We start from the raw sequence: 14,223 nt of genomic DNA, 5'->3' as shown, positions 1-14,223 counted from the left end.
CCTTAGCCATACATGTTGTGGATGTGGAGAATCCTCTCCTCTCAAACAGCATCCTTATCATTTAAGTCCAGAAATACAGGCCCGGGTGAAAGCAGAGATCTAAGACATGTTGGAAAACTGCCTAATTGAACCCAGTCAAAGCAGCTGGAGTTCCCCAGTCAAGTTAATGCAAAAGTCTGACAGTTAAACTGGATTTTGCATAGACGACAGAAAGGTAAATGCAAGAACAAAGGCAGATTCCTACCTAATACCTTGCTTGGAAGATTGTATTGACAGAGTGGGCAGTGCCACATTTCTTTCCAAAAATGATTTGTTAAAGGGATACTGGCAGTTTCCTTTAGCACCCTGAGCTAAAGAAATTTCAGCTTTTGTCACACCAGACAATGTTGAGTGATGCCATTCAGGTTAAAAAAATGCCCCAGCAACTTTCCAGAGACTAACAAACCAAGTGGTAGCCAGTGTTCCTAACTGTGTGGTTTACCTTGATGATGTGCTGGCAGACAGTGACATTTGAAAGGACCACTTGAAACAACTAGAAGCTCTGTTTAGAAAATTACAGTTTGCTGATTTAATGATAAACCTTGCTTTGTGAATTTTCAAAAGCACGGGTAAACTACCTAGGGCATAGGGTAGGGCAATAACAAGTGTTGCCAAGAACAGCAAAAGTACAAACATTGATGGAGTTCTCTGCCCCTAAGACTAAATGAGAAACCCTGAGGTTTTTGGTGATGTGTGGTTTTGACTGAAAGTTTGTACCAAATTTTAGCACTACAGACTGTTCCACTGACAGATTTACTGCAAAATGAAAGCCAAGGTGGTGTGGTCAGGAGAGTGCCAAGCATTTCTTGAGAGGCTGAAAGCCATTTTTATCGATGAACAAATGTTGGCAGTCCCAAATTTCACCAAGCCCTTCAAGGTGCTAGTGACCTGGGGGTCAGTGCAGTCCTGTTACAAGATGATGAATCGGGCATAGAAAGGCCAGTGGGATACATTTACACAAAGCTAAATTGACACCAAAAATGATACTCTACAATGGAGAAAGAAACCTTGGGCTTACTACTAGAACTTAAACATTTTGAAGTGTATGTCCACTACGACTACAGAAAGACACTGGTATATACTGATCATAACCCCCTAGCCTTTGTGAAAAAATTCAAAAACTGGAATGCCAGACTATTTCGATGGAGTTTATTATTGCAACCCTATCACTTAAAGATGATCCATATAGTGGGGAAAACCAATGCAATTGCTGATGCTACGTCTAGAATTTAACCTTGCTTTGAGTTATCTGAGTACAAAGATGTTACAGGGCATAACTGTATTAGCTACAGGTAAGGAGTGAATGAGAATAAGTGTGTAAATATGTTTTAATTTTTGTCAGCTATTTTTCTCCACTTTTTGTAATGAAGCACATTTGAAAATGGTGTTTCATTCCTCCAAGGATGGAGGTGTTATGAAAGTGTTCCTATTAACCAGCAGGAACTTTAACCTAAACAATATATTAAGGCAGACATTTTATTTTCAAGTTTTATTAGGCTTTGCTCATCTAACTCCAAAGCCAAAATGGCATAAAATATGGGCAAGCAGCTGTTGACATCTGCGTAAAAGACAGCAGGTACATATTGGAAGAAAGACATCAAGTCTTCAATGCTGCTTTGCAAATCTATGAATCACAGCACTGGAAGTGTCACCTTCATACACAGCGAAGTGTGGTAATTGTTTTAAAAATGAAATTCTGCCGCATGGAAAATGCAGGCCCATGCACAGGTTTTTTTTTTTAAAATCATAAAATAATAGAGCATTCAATCAACTTGCAGAAGTTTCTCTTTCAGCCTTTGTTCGGGATAGAAGCTCCTACTGGTACTTTGTCTGCAGGCTAAACCAGCCTAAAATTGTATTAGGTAAATAGGAGTTTTTATTGAAAGGTTGATATCCTTTTCTGTCAGCTTAATGGAGCTGTTTCCAAGATCTGCTGAACATTCTATCAACCTGACACCAGCTGAAAATTACTGGAGGGAATCAATTCACAGCAATTGTTTTTGAGATATAGCTGATCTATTTTGAATAAATATAGCCTCTTTGTATTAGGTGCACAGTATAACCTGGAAAAGCAGTCCCAGAAAACAATATATATCCTCTTTGACACTTGCCATTCATATAAGACTATATGATGATGATGACTAGAGATGAGTGAATCTTGAACCAGACAAGTCCGGACTAATATTTTATTTTATAGGTCGTGAAGGGTTTTGATGGAGTAAATAAGGAGGAACTGTTTCCAGTGGCAGAAGGATCAGCAACCAGAAGATACAAATTTCAGGTGATTGGCAAAAGTAACAGAGGAAACTTGAGGAAATATCTCTTTACACCACGTGGTGTTGTGATCTGGAATGCACAGCCTGAAATGGTAGCGGAAGCAGCTTCAACACTAATTTTCAGAAGGAAATTGGTAAATATTTAAAGAGAAAAAAATTAGAAAGTTATGGGGAAAGTGTCAGACAGTGGGATGAATTGGAAACCTCTTTCAAAGAGACATGACATGATGGGCTGAATGGCCTACTTCTTCGAATCATAGAATGATCCAGCACAGGAGGTAGCTATTTGCCACTCTGGAAAGATTATACCCCAGCACATTTTTCCTCGTCCTCTTCTGGGTACTGCCTGTGCGGAGTTTGCAAGTTCTCCCTGTGACCGCATGGGTTTTCGCCGGGAGCTCCGGTTTCCTCCCACAGCCAAAGACATGCGGGTTGATAGGTAAATTGGCCATTGTAAATTGCCCCTAGTATAGGTAGTGGTAGGGAATATGGGATTACTGCAGGGTTAGTATAAATGGGTGGTTGTTGGTCGGCACAGACTCGGTGGGCACAAGGGCCTGTTTCAGTGCTGTAACTCTAAATAAAAAAATAATTCAAAAAAAAAAATATTCTCCTCTTTCAATTTTTTTGCATCGTTCTCACCTCCCAAATTTTGTATCTTTAGCCTTTTTTGCACCCCTATTTATATCTTTCCCTCTCTGCTTTGGTTTTTTTTAGACTGTGATTAGCCATCTGTCCCTCCTTAAAGATGCTCTTTGATTGTGCTGACTGTCATTTCTAAAGCTTCCTTTTATGCTTGTACAGCATTGCACCTCCCATTCACTGCATGTGGCAGATAGGACTCTCACAGACTGACGCCCAACACATGACATCATCTTCGTCTCACACTTTGCCAACTTGCGTTAGAATGAGCTTAACTGGTTTTTGTAACTTTTAGCATTGAATCACACAGCACAGAAGGCAATCGGCAAAGGAACAAAGGTGAGATGAGGAGTTTTTTTTTTAAAACACAGTGAGATGTTATTAACTGGAATACATTGCCTGAGAAGGTGGTGGAAGCAGATTCAATCGTAACTTTCAAATGGGAATAGGACACATACCTGAAGAAGGAAAAATCAGGGCTATGAGGAAAGAGTGTGGGAATGAAATCAATTGGATAACTCTATCAAAGAGCTGGCACAGACAAGATGGGCCAATTGGCTTCTTTTTGTGCTGTAACATTCTATGACTTTAAGAAGGAGACCATCCAGCCCATCATGCTGTGTCTCTTTAAAAGAACTATCCCATTAGTTCCATTTCCATGCTCTTTTCCCATAGCCATTTATAGACATTAATAGTAAGAGGCACAAAGTAGTCTAAGAGTAGTCTAAAAATGGGGACGTGTGGGATTTTATTCGGCTGAAGTAAGCTCTGCCAAAAAGAAATGTAAGAAACTTCATGGAAATTTGGAAGCTGAGAAAAAGAGGTGCAAATGCTATCAACAACAAAGTGCATTTTTACAGTACTCAGACATAAATAAACACATTTCTGTTCTCTTGTCACAGGTAAAAGCGATAGGTAGAAACTGAGAGTGAGAAGAAAGGTAAAAGAAGTCTGGAGGACACTAAAAGGAGAGGGAATGAGAAGGGTTTTCAGGAGGTATTTTTGAAATCAGGGAAGAATATAGCAAGAGTTCCAGGAAGTGCAGCAGAGAATGATGAATAAATTGGTCGCGCAGAGTAAATGTTCATGTTAGGACATACTGAGGTAAGTTAAGGCAAGAGCATGGAGGGATGAGAAGGACAGGTACAAATCTTAAAATCACTTCATTGAGAGGTGAGGTGAGAGTGATATCAAGGCAGCATTTGACCGAGTATGGCATCAAGGAGCCTAAGCAAAACCAAAGTCAATGTGAATCGGGGGAAAACTCTCCACTGATTGGAGTCACACCCAGCGCAAAGGAAGCTGGTTGTGGTTGTTGGAGGCCAATCATCTCAGTCCCAGGACATCACTGCAGGAGTTCCTCAGGGTAGTGTCCTAGGCCCAGCCATCTTCAGTTGCTTCATCAATGACCTTCCCTTCATCATAAGATCAGATGTAGGAATGTTTGCTGATGATTGTACGATGTTCAGTACCATTTGCAACTCCTCAGATACTGAAGCAGCCCGAGTCCAGATGCAACAAGATCTGGACAACATTCAGGCTTGGGCTGATAAGTGGCAAGTAACATTTGTGCCACACAAGTGCCAGGCAATGACCATCTCCAACAAGAGAGAATCTAACCATCTCCCCTTGAAAATCAGTGGCATTACCTTTTGCTGAATCCACCACTATCAACATACTGGGGGTTACCATTGATCAGAAACTGAATTGGACCAGCTCCTGTGTGCTACTTGTGGATCATCCCTCCCGTGACTACAAGAACAGGTCAGAGGCTAGGAATTCTGCATTGAGTAACCCACCTCCTGTCTCCCAAAAACCTGTCCACCATCTACAAGGCACAAGTCAGGAGTGTGATGGAATACTCTCCACTTGCCTGGATGAGTGCAGCTCCAACAACACTCAAGAAGCTTGACACCATTCACAACAAAGCAGCCTGCTTGATCAGCACCCCATCCACTTCCTTAAACATTCACTCCCTCCATCACCACAGATGCACACTGGCAGCAGTATGTACCAGATACAAGATGCACTGCAGCAACTCACCACATCTCCTTCGACAGCACCTTCCGAACCTGCGACTTCCTCCACCTTGAAGGGCAATGGCAGCAGATGTGTGGAAAGACCACCACCTGCAAGTTCCCCTCCATGCCAAACACCATCCTGACTTGGAACTATATTGCCATTCCTTTGCTGTTGTTGGGTCGAAATCCTGGAACTCCCTCCCTAATAGCACTGTGGCTATACCCACACCAGATGGACTGCAGCAGTTCAAGAAAGCAGTTCACTACTACCTTCTGAAGGGATGGGCAACAAATGCTGGCCTTGCCAGCAATGCCCACATCCCAGGAAACAAATAAAACAAAAACATAGGGAGCAGTGGATCTTGGAAAAGATAATTGTGATGGTTGAAAGAAAGATAGCACCTTTCATGAGGATGTTCCAATGCACTTTCAGCCAATTAAGTACTTTTGAAGTGCAGTCATGGCAGCAAACATGGCAGCAAAATTGCACATAGAAAAGTTCTATGGTGCAATAGTGAGCACATAATTTGTTTTTGTGGTGTTGATTGAAGGATAAATACTGGCCAGGACACAGAGACGCACATTATTATGCTCTTTTTCAACATAGCACCATAGGGTTATTTACATCCACCTGACAGATAGCACATTCAACAGTGCAGAACTCCCTCAGTACTACACTGGAATAGCAGCCTAGAACTTGTGTTCAACTCAACTCAACTCACAACCTTCCGAATTCGTGGTCTGAGTGCAACCAACTGAGCCACAACTGACATTTGGTTTTGAAGCACTGTGATGATTAAATACAGTGTTTGGATTACTATTTATAATACATATATTGAAAATTGGGCTTCATCTCTGGCTTACACTTATGGTAGGAACTTGTAAGAGGAACTGGTCCATCAAAATTACTCCAGCGGTGAGCCATAAAGTGGTGAGAAAGCTGAATTCTCAGTGGAAAGCTAGACTCTGAAATGAAACTACTTTTCTGACAACACTGAAAATTATATTTTCCTTTGTCCCAAGTTGAACTATAAATAATGTGGTTGATAAGGCACATTGACAGTAATGCAACCAATAAGTGTAACCAAATGTCACCATAGCAGCAACTGGATTCGATATAATGTGCAAAAAGAAACTTCCCTGCCAACTGTAAGTGTACTCCAGAAGAAAATAGAAGAGAGTCCTGGGGAGGCTGTGACAACTTGGACCAGGGGAGAATTAGCAAAGAGAAAGAGTGTCCAGGTAAATGGAAGTTGATAAGTTGCTGCTTTAACCTACTGGGACAATCATCCGCAGACATAAGGACAATCAAGTGCCAGGCTCTGAATGAAAACGATCAGTCATTCCACAGACCACAATGAAATCACCAAGCTGAAACCCCTTATTAGACAACTTACACTGACATTTTATTGATGAAGACAGTAGGATATTCATATCTCTTAGATTACCATGGGCCATGTTATGCCCTACATCTTGATAATCTGCTTTACAAGTTTTCCAAGATCAGTAAATCATGTCTACATCATGTACATCTGGCATCTACTTTGCTTAAGTATATAACCAAAGACAACAGAATCAAACAACTGGTACATTAAAAATAACAATGTGCATTTATATAGCACCTTTAATGTAATGAAGAGACAGGTGACCAAAAGCTTGAGCAAAGAGAGCAACCTAAATGAGGAGGATTGAAAGGGGAAATGTGGAGACATTTAGGGAGGAAATTCCAGGGCTTAGGGTCTGGGCAGCTGAAGGTACAGCCACCAATGGTGGAATGAAGGAAATTGGGGATGCGTAAGTGACTAGAGTTAAGTGCAATAAAGGATATAGTAAGAAAATTCTGTCTTATTTTACCACTTGTGAGTCTCTATGAGGGACAAGTAGACACTGATAATACAGATATGTTTATTCATGTAGCATTGTCCAGCTATTGGGAACCATCTATCAGTAACTTGTCAGCAACACTGATTCTGGGCCTTGACATTTTTATATCTCAGTGCTGTATCTATGATGCCATTGTGTCAATCTTTATGTTCTGTCAGCTTGATTGGCTGTAAAAATGGCTTTGATTGAAAGTCAATAAAAACTTCTTTATTTTAGTGCCCACTCTCCAAAATGAAGGAGTGGGGAAGGAGAACAAAACAGGTAAAGAATAAAGGGTTTATAGGTTAAATTTTATTGGCATGAAAATTATGGAAAATATTGGATAGGTTAGGCTGAAAGAAATTTAAAATTAAAGATTAAAAATAAAATGCACCATAGAATAGTGAAGACGAGAATAAAAAAAAGACAAGATAAATAGGTATAAAGAGAGTATATCAGTCAGCTGATTTGATACCACTCAATATGTGCTCTATCTACCCCAAATGTTTACATTTTCAGCTTTGGTATTTTTTGTTGTGTGTATTAGTATTACCGCCATAGAGCTATTCGGGATGCCTGACTTGCTTATTATTATAATATTGCTTTTAGTTTCAGCATCACAGTGCCTGAACAAAAAAAATATAGGGCGCGAAATTCAATTACCCTGAAATTCGGATGCCGCATCATGCCTGTACCTATTGGAAATGGGGTTGGTAAGACAGAAAATTGTTTTACCCTCCTGATTTCTATGATTGTGGAGTGAAAATAAATGTGGTCCACGTGCAGCCCCAGTCTCCATTTTTGTGCAGGCCTCCTCTGCACACTGGAGGAAATGGTTCCTCGAATAATAGCAGCTGTACCATCGGGCTAGTGGCATCCACTGCAGCAGAGGCCACCCTCGATGACAGTAAGTTGCTGCCTTATGTACCTTCTCTGCTAACTGCTCACCCACATCCTGAAAGGTGCCAAGAAATGAAAACTGCAGATGGAGTGACCATGGACCTCCTAGTTTCCTCCCCTTAACCCTACCCTTACCCCTACCCCCCCCTCCACCCCCCCCCCCCCCCCCCCCCCACCAACATGCCTGTGCACTTTCATATATCTTTGAACTGTGGGCTGATCAGGTCTTGAAGAAGCAAATCGAAGAGCAAGAGGAGGAAGATAGCCTGCAAGAAGACTCTTGACCTAACATTCACAGCCAACAGATCAGATACTGTACTGTATGTATATTAGATGCTAGTTTAGAGCCGGGATCTACATGCGATGAGTCACTGAGCTGGACTGCAGCCAGGACAGGAAATGGTCACACACCAGTTCTGCTACAGGAGACTCAGATGAGGACAGTTCTGATCGAGGGTCACAGACCTCTACACAGATGCTGCCAGACCTGCTGAGTATTCCCGGCACTTTCTGTTCTCATTTCAGAGTTCCAGCATCCACAGTATTTTGCTGTTATCTATTGACTCAGATGCAGACCTCACTGGGGGGCAAATTACAGGAGAACGCTGATGAACATGAACATCAAGATGCTTGGGGCATTGGCAGGCCTGCCAAAAAGCCTCCAGTCACTGACTAGGAGCATGGAGGAAGCTGGTTTGACTGTGGCACAGGGCATGATGCAGAGATTAGAGCCCATGCTTTCCACTGTGGAAGTGGTGTCCAACGTATGGCAGCACTGCCAGACTGACCATTATGGAACATCTGATGGCCCCTGTCACAGCTTCCACTACAGAACACATGGAGAGTTGCTGATGTCTCAGTGCTACACTGAAAGGTCAGACAAAGGACATGAGATCCCTGGCTTTCTTTATTCTTTCATTGGATGTGGGCATTGGTGGCTAGGCCAGCATTTATTGCCCATCCCTAGTTGCCCTTGAGAAGGTGGTGGTGAGGCATCTTCTTGAACTGCTGCCACGTGGTGTAGGTACACCCACAATGTTGTTAGGAAGGGAGTTCCAGGATTTTGAACCAGTGACACTGAAGGAACAGTGATACAGTTCCAAGTCAGGATGGTGTGTGACTTAGAGTGGAGCTTGCAGGTGTTGGTGTCCCATGCATCTGCTGCCCTTGTCCTTCTAGGTGGTAGAGGTCATGGGTTTGGAAGATGCTGTCGAAGGAGCCTTGGTCAGTTGCAGCAGTGCATTTTTTAGATGGTACACACTGTTGCCACAGTGTGTCAGTGCTAAACAGAATGAATGCTGATGGTAGTGGATGAGATGCCAATCAAGCGGGCTGTTTTGTACTGGATGCTGTCGAGCTTCTTGAGTTTTGTTGGAGCTGCACTCATCTAGGCAAGTAGAGAGTATTCCATCACACTTTGATACCATCCAGTACAAACAGGCTTTCTTAGGTTTAAAGAAGAAAAGTTGAAATTTATTAAACTTAAACTCTAATTCAGTTAATGCCTACAGATACACGATGCGCCCCATGCTAGCATGCATACGTGATACACACATACAGAGAGAGAAAAGAGCAGAAGAAAAATAAAGTGGAAACGTTTAAGGCAATATCTGAAGAGTTTTGTTATGGTTCTTTGAGCTCGCTGTAGAATCCTTGATTGTAGTTAGATCGTACTTTTCCTTGGTGCCCAGTATTCTTCTTAAATCTTGTTCGCTGTAGGAAACTTTTCTCTCTTGGGGTTCATGTGTCTCCAGTGGATTCAGAGGCTTGTGAGAAAGAAATGGGAGCAGACAGGAGAAATATTCTCAGTTCCGGAGCAAACAGAAACTCTCTGTTCAAACTGTTTGTACAATTCAGAAAAATCTAGGTTACCTAGCAGGTTAGTTAGTCAACTGGTCTGACCATGTCTTGGATTGTATCACCTTAGCAGACTCTGGAATGATCCTCTTACACATGATACCTGGTGATCAAGGTCCATTGTGGGTTGAATGTGTCAGGGAATGTTCCTTTGTCCTTCCAATCACCGTCTGTTAATATGCAAATGTCTTTTCCATCCATCTTTGATCTGTTTAACAAGTCCTTTTTTCACTCTAGTAACAGTTTAAAATCAATGCTCATGCCTTATAATTGGCAGGTGGGGGCCTAGCATGACACCTCCACACCCAGCGGAATGAAATGTGATTTGAGAAAAGCACATTTCATTAAAACTGTCGAGAGAAAATATAAGATATAGAAAAAAAATGCATTTTTCCCATTCAGTCACTAATCCTAAAACATATCAAAATTGTCCCTTTTGGCATCCCAATAAACATGTGGTTCTTTGGGGAAGTTTTTCTTCAGTTTGCCCATTTCCATGGCTGCCTTTGAGATGGTTAGGGTTAAGAAGCCCTGAGTTGGATTTTTTTTTCAGGAGAGTCACCCCCTGTGGCACTTAGACTAGGTGAGACATCACCCTCAAGGTTTCTCTGACCCCTAGAGGTCTTTCTTTGTCTCTGCAGGTTCCTGTGAATGCTGTAGCAACGCTGGTGGGTTGCTTCTACTGTCTGCATTTACATAGCAAGATGTTGAGTATAACTTATCACATTTTTTAGGGTTGCCTGACCAGACAGGAGAGGTCTTCAGCTAGGATTCCTGCCGGACTTCCTTTAACCTTCCCTCTTGGTCACTTTTTTCCCTGCCCTGTCTAACCTTTTGCCAGCCTTGTGCCTGCTTGACCCTTTTTGTTCTCGGTGGGGGTCACTTACTGTTCACCAGCTCTCTGCTGGTGGGTCATCCTAACACCAGTACAGGACTTAGGTGTGCAGGTTTCACTGTAAGTTGGGGTTTCCCCTCAACTTGGCACAAGTGGCAATTCCTGCAGTATTCCACCTCTTTGTGGAGCTTTGGCCAGTCAAATTGCTGTCTTACGTGGGGTTTGGTCTTTCATATACTGGCATGTACAGCCACTGTAGTCTCGTGGGCCCTTCTTTATATTTCTCTCTCCGGTACCTCTGTGGCACCAATAAGTGATGAACTACTGTCCACTCCTTCGTCTCAGGTCTGTGAGGAGAACTCCAATTCCTCATCAGTACCTCATCAGGGACTCCCTTTGCTTCAATTTCCGACTGGGCAGTCTGTGCTAACTCTCGCAATATTGGGTAAGATCGCTGAGCCTCAGCTAGGGAAAATTAATTTAATTCATTCACTGTGTCTTCTAACTTTCCAAAGAAAGTCTCGGACAGGCAGACCTCATGGTCATCTGCCTGCAGTGCCAATGCAGTCTCCACTGGGGGAGCTGGTTTGATCATGGCCTGACCCACTACACATTCAGGAAAACTGCAGGGGTCCGTCTCCTGCCACTGCCCTGTCTCTCTGACCTCCTGCAGTCTCTCCTTCACTACTGGGGGGGCTACCACCTTCACCCCGCCAGATCATTATCTAGGAGCAGGTCAACCCTGTCCACAGGCAAACTAGGGACAATCCCTATGGTCACTGGTACCGAAACTAGGTCGCACTCCAGGTGCTCCCAGTGTACAGCTACAGGCATACACTGCCCTCCAAAACCATTCACCACCATTCTGGTGTTCACTACATTCTCTGGGGGAAAGGTCAGGCCTTTTCCCAGTAAAGGGATCTAGTGGCCCCTGTGTCCCTAAGAATTACTATGGGCTTGCTTGCCCCGCTCGAGGGGTATGGGGTTACTTTCCCTTCAAACACAAAACCCTGATAACCTTCAGGAATCCTATTAAAGTTTCCTGCACTAGCTGCCGTAAGCTTCCTGGGTCTCACTCTTACTGCAGCTAAAGCCACAGCTTGTTCTGCTGTGTTTTCCATCAGGTCCCCTTCTCCACTGAGCGGGTGTGCCCTGAATAACCCTACAAGTTTTCCCTTTAGTTTTGAGCAGACAGCTTTTAATGCCTTGCTTTATTACAATGGAAGCACACAGGTCTCTGGGTCTCGCACTTGCTCACAGCACCTTCCTTTAGCTCGAGGAGGGCCCCCTGTGTCTCCTGCTTTCCTTTCTCTCCCAGGACTGCTTGGGCCTCTATCACCTTCCCACCCTTTGCCCTATTCGGATTTGTGGGGGTGACTAGAAAAGGTTCTCCCCGGGAAACTGACATAAATTAAAGCAAACTCATCTGCCAGAACGGCCGCTTGCTGGGCTCTCTGTACCCGCTGCTCCTATACATGGGTCTTTATGGAAAGTGGGAAAGACTATTTAAATTCCTCTAACAGAATTATTTCCCTGAGATTCTCATAGCTGAGCTGTACTTTGAGAACCATCAGTCACTGGTCAAAAGCCAGCTGCTTACTTTTTTCAGTCTCCAGATAAGTTTGATTAGCTTGCTTCTTGAGTGTTCTAAACTTTTGAAGGTAGTCTTCAGGTACTAATTCATATGCCCCGAGGATAGCATTTTTTGTCAGTTCATACTTGAATGAACTCTCATCTCACAACATGGAATAAGCCTCATGGGCTTTTCCAGTTAGCTTGCTTTATAGCAGGAGAGTCCAAGCTTTAGCTGGCTTTAACTGCCTTGCCAGTTTTTCAAAAGACACAAAAAATGCTTCCATATCTCCCTCATTGAATTTTGAGATCAATTGGGAAAGTGTTAAAAATTCAGAACCCAGCCCTGAACTATGGTCCTCCATATTGGCCATGCTTTCACTGGGGTTAATCTGTCGCCCCCTAGTTAACTCAAGTCACCTCAGCTCTCTCTCTTTGCATTCCTTCTGGAAGTCGCTTTCTTTCTCTCTCTCCTGTGTCTCTCTTTCTTTCTCTCTCTCTTTCCTCAAATTCAAGTTTCCTCTGTTCCAATTGTATCTTTCCTAGCAATACCCTGTCAGAGTTTACTTTTAACCCTGTTTCTGCTTCTTCAGATTCAAGGGAAAAATGGTTGGCCACTAGTCTTAGGAGTTCAGATTTTCTAGCCTTGGCATGGACAGTGATCATACACTGTTCAGTCATTTTTCTCAATTCCTCCGTAGACAATGCTTTTAACTTATCCCAAGTTACTTCACCCTGGCTTGGGGAGCTACTGGTTTCAGTCACAGGCATGTTAGTATTGGCTTCCCACTTCCAATTTCTCATTTGTGTGTCAAACCCCGGACGCTAGCCCCCAAATTTCTGTTCTGACCAGGTGAGACAGGGGTCTCAGGGTTCCCTCTCAGCCTTTGCCTGGTTTAATCGTAACAGAATTTAATTTTAAAAACACTGTGTTTTTAGCTCCCCCTTGGTGAATCCTTGTTCCCTGCTGCAATCGTAGGGCAAAAAAATCAAGCAAACAGGTTTTCTTAGATTTAAACAAGAAAGGTGGATGTTTATTCATCTTAAACTCTAATTTGGTTAACGATTACGAATATGCGACGTGACCACACTAGCATGCATATGCGGTAAACACACAGGCAGATAGAGACAGAAAAAGTAGAAAGAATAAAGGGGAAAAGTTTGAGGCAATAGCTGGATTTCTATTTACGGTCGTTTGAGTTCGATGTAGAGTCTTTGGTTGCCGATAAGTCTTGCCGTTGCATTGGGACCCAGTGCACGCTTGAAAAGCTGTTTCGATGTAGGAGTCTTTTCTCTCTTGAGGTTTAAATGACTTCAGTAAATCTGGAGATTAGTGAGCGAGAGAGAGAGGGAGGCTCTCTTCTTCCAAGCTCAGTTGCAATCTGCAGTCTGATGCAAGCTGTAAATGAACAGTTCAAAACCAGGCCTGGGCCAACAGGTTAGTCATGTGACTGACTGTTCAAACAAATTCCTGCATTTGTGGATTCTCCACCTTGGCAGACATCCTGAAATGCTGGCTTTCTTACACATTCAATGTCTGGTGATCAAAATACATTCAGGTTAATTGGATCAGGGAGCAATTCCTTTGTCTCCCCAAGCACTGTCTCTTAGTATGCAATTGCTTTTTGAGCCACTGCTGATCTCTTTAAACAATTCATCTCTTCATTCCAGCAACAGTTTAAAATTAATGTTCATATGACAAAATTAATATGCTTCATTCGTGGCAGGTGGGGGTCTTCATGACACTCCTAATAATTGTTGTTTCCAGAGTGAATAAGAAAGGTGTTACCTGCACAATTGTTGGCCTATTTCACTATTGTGCATTGTATCAGCTCATTGATAGCTGTGACATTATAATCCTGTCCTTTCAACCTCTTCAGGAGCACACAGGGGACGCACCTGCATCTGACTATCCTGGCACCACGTGAAAGCACAGTTAGAAGGGGTGCAAAGCAATTGAACTTTGTGCCCATAGATCCTGTTCAGCCTAAAAAACCTGCTGGAAAATGATGGGATATAGTCCTTATAATAACATACAAGTGAAAATACTATATACCAAGTGCACATCTGAGGAGATGCTGCAAGGGAAAGTGTACTAGACCTTGTCAGCGTGCCTATTATACCACCCTACTGTAGCATAATGTGTTATACTGGGTATTGGCTTGTTACTGGGTTCATATGCTAATCATGCTGTATACCTCATCACAGGAAGTGCTGC

This window comes from Heterodontus francisci, chromosome 4, assembly GCF_036365525.1.
Source record: "Heterodontus francisci isolate sHetFra1 chromosome 4, sHetFra1.hap1, whole genome shotgun sequence".
Lineage (NCBI taxonomy): Eukaryota > Metazoa > Chordata > Chondrichthyes > Heterodontiformes > Heterodontidae > Heterodontus > Heterodontus francisci.
This window is presented reverse-complemented; position numbering follows the sequence as displayed.